The sequence below is a fragment of the Mesitornis unicolor genome, unplaced genomic scaffold (assembly GCF_000695765.1).
Source record: "Mesitornis unicolor isolate BGI_N332 unplaced genomic scaffold, ASM69576v1 scaffold37001, whole genome shotgun sequence".
NCBI lineage: Eukaryota > Metazoa > Chordata > Aves > Mesitornithiformes > Mesitornithidae > Mesitornis > Mesitornis unicolor.
Genome location: NW_010165074.1, coordinates 7,268 through 10,834, shown reverse-complemented (window position 1 = coordinate 10,834; position 3,567 = coordinate 7,268).

The following is a 3,567-nucleotide window of genomic DNA, read 5'->3' as shown; positions in this document are numbered from 1 at the left end:
CTTGCCTCTGCTCCTTCATAGTACTGTCTGCCCCTCTCCTCTCCTGCCCACCCCAACTCCTGAGCAGCCCCCTGGCACCATTTCTCTTTGGCTTAGTTTTGTCTCATTCCCCATGCCCCCTCACTGGGGGTTGGGCAAGGAAAAGAGCCCTCATACAGGGCATTTCCCATCAGTGCAGTGGGTGATGACCTGGGGGAAGACCCTCAAGTGTTGACAAAACAAGGTGAGATTTGGTCCCTTCAACCCAGAGTCACTCTATCCAGTGGTTATGGTTTTATCACTGAAAACACAGGTGATTTCAGTGGCTCTTGCTCTTTTGAGTTTGTCGGTTCCCCAAGCAAGCACCTCCTTTGGGCTTTTGAGCAAGCGAGATGAACACTCAGGAAAGCACAAGGAAGCTGAGATGGCACCACTAGAGCTGGGCGACTCAGAGTAGTAATCCCTAAAACAGAAGAGGCTTCTAGTACCTTAGAAAAATAGAGGCACTCAAATAAAACTGATACGACCTTTTATTAAGCCCTACACTATAAGAGAATAGAAAAGGTTTGCAACTCATTACTGCAGTAAGCCAACCTCCAGGAGGCCCACAGTATCACTTCACATCCTTTGACAGCTTTGCTAAGCTCTCCAGTGCTTTACTTTGCATTTGAGATGGCAGCAGCACGATAGAAGTTGCTGTTCCACCTGCCCTTTAAACAGCTGTCCAAAAGAGAAGTACCATTGCTTGCTTTTTGCACTTTCTCTGTATCAGCTAAGCCTCCAGGTCTGGTCTCCCTTCACACCCCAGCACCCCTGCCAAAGTCCTCGATTGGTGTCATAAAGATATCCTCACACTTCTCCAGTCCCTTTTCCCTCTCAGATCTCTCCCAGAGAGGAGCTGCCAGTTGAGCCCATTCCCCACTCCCTGGTGTACTCGCTGATGAGCACTCTTACCCTGCCAGCTAACTAACTAAATACTTCCTCCTAGTGTGAGAAAATAATGCCAGTTACTATTTAATGGTGTTGTAAATAGGAAAGTGAAGCACTTTGAAGTTTAATTTATTGCACAGTTACTGTGATGTATACATAACCGTTCTTCCTCCACTGCTTATTGTATATATTCTATAGGCTAAGCAAACAGCAGGAAGATTTGGTTGATGCGTCCCTGTTCCCTTGCTGTGGCTGGGGTAGGGAGGGAAGAAGCTGCAAATTGCAGGGCTTGGGGAAGCTCACTGCACCATCACAGTGATCTCTGCTGGGCTGTGAGGTTGTCATCTGCTTTGCTGTTTGAACTGTCCTTTAGCCAGATGAGAAGCCAGTAGAGCTAAATTACTGGCCATTAGACCTGTCTTGTAGCCAATATTTGTAAACCAATAGCCAATACAATAAATCAGTAGCCAAGTGCTTGCAAAATGGTGTTGTGTCTGAGTAGCTGGGTGGGTTTTTTCCATCCAATTTTGTGTGCGTTATGTATGTGGTTACAGTTCTGGAGACTGAAGTCCAGACGCTTACCGCTCTGTTGAGCATAACAAGAGCCAACCGGTTCCCTCCAGGCAGCACCACGATGGCCTCTGTGAGGAGGAGAAAGGGCCTGCTCCTTCCCTGAGCTTGTCTGAGGTTGCACCCAGCTGGGGGAAAAGGGATGGGAGGGGGGCAGACAGGGGCCCAGTTGTGCATTTCAGCGATGATACAATAATACAGACTCGGCCGTCTGCGTGTGTCTCTTAGTTATGAAATATGCCCTCGATCTCAGGACAAGGGATCATTTGGGGTGAGAATTTGGACCTACAGCAAACTGGGGTCTCACCAGAGCAAGAGCATTCACATCAAGCAATAATCTGGCCTTTCAAATATTGCAAGAAACAACCTTGGCCCATTCTCAGGGAGAGCCAAAACACTTCCACTTCACACACAAACCACCAGCTCTTTGCGCAAAGCTTCTTATTAATACAGTGACCCTTGCATCTCCGCCAGCAGTTCCTCCATCTCCCTGTGATGGGGAAAGCAAAGAGGTGATGGGATCCTCTCACCCAGCAGGGAAAGCTCCAGTGTGGGCTGGCATGGGGGCAAGCACAAGGCAGAGAGGGCAGCTTCTACCCCTCCCTTGTCCCTCTGTGTCCCCATTGCATGGCCAGCTGGAAACATAAGATAAGGAGAAGATGTGGAAGCCGTTTCCCATGTCCTCCCCGGCACACGGCAGGTCGTGCCACCCCATCCGTCCCCTGCTGACACTGTTGCCCCACACGATTGCCCGGTGAAGGCCGCGGCACAGCCGGGATGTGTCCGCTGGGCACAGTGACGCCTGCGGGCGAAGGGGACACAAGGGGAGCGCTACAAGCGGGGCCCCACTGCCGCACCGCTTCTTTCTCTGGGAGAAAACGGTGCCGCCGCAGCTGCAAAATGTGCTGACCTCAGCAGCGGGTCGGTGCCCGGAGGGGTTCCCCCTCCCCAGCGCCAGGAGCCCTGAGCGGTAAAGGCACTGCTGCCATTGTGCGGCAGGATTGGATGCTTCCATGTATTCATTTCGGTTTAATGAAGGCGCATTCCTCAGAGGAGAAATATTTACATTCAGCTTCCCAGGTGGTCACCTTCGCCCAGATGACACACAAACAGGCAGCCCCCCGCTCCCTTTTCCAATCCAAACCTCTTTAGAGGGCTCGGGGAGGAGGGGAGCAAGGGGAGGGGGGGCTGCTGGCGGAGCAGAATAGAGAAGGGAACGAAATGCTAATAAATCAGCCAGCCAGCCCTTTTCCCCTCCCCTCTGTGGAGTCAATGGAAAGTGTCATTTCACATGCTAATCCCCCTCAGCTCTCTTCACAACACCTTTTCCGAAAAGTGTTTGGGAAAAGTCCTTGTGGCCCGTTTACAGCTCCCTGCCGCTTCGGATTCCTTCTTGTCTAAGGCCGCGGCCCCGTGTGGGTCTCTCCCTCCAGCGGGGCTCCTTACAAAAAAAATCTCAACAAAGACTTTGGAGTTCATCAGCCTCCCACTGAAATTCACAGCTGCTGAACAAACTAATCCCCTCTCTTGGCCTTTCTTCCTTTCAATGGGTTCTTGGCTTCAAAGACACTTTGGGAAAGGACTTTGTGGGGACTCACACTGCTCCCTCAATAGAAGTTAGTGCAAGCATTATCTTCAGAGCAAGTGGCTTTACAAACAAATACTGCCTAACAATCTCTGCCCCTCCAGCTCCCCCAAACACACACAAGCCTAGCCTGCAGACATGATGTTATCTGCAACAGGATTAGAGCTCTGTTCTCTGTGCCCAGGGATCCTTTCCTACCACCTTCCCCTCCCCACCCCCCCAATTCTTTGTCAACCCAAAGGCCTCCTCACCCAGCAGAAAATGCTTTCTCTGTCAAGCGGTGCAGGGATGCTGTAGTACCCTGTGCCCACATGGGAGGAGGACATACCAAGCAGCCGCTGCCCGTAGACCAGAAGCTGTTAGCAGCCAGCAGAGAGAATGCTATAAATGGAGAGGTGCTTCGCAGTGGGGTCTGCGAGGGCATACACCGCACCGGGGGCACAGAGGTAGATAGGGTTTCTGCCAGGAGCCTCTCAAAGACCCTCGAGGAGGTCATCTCACTC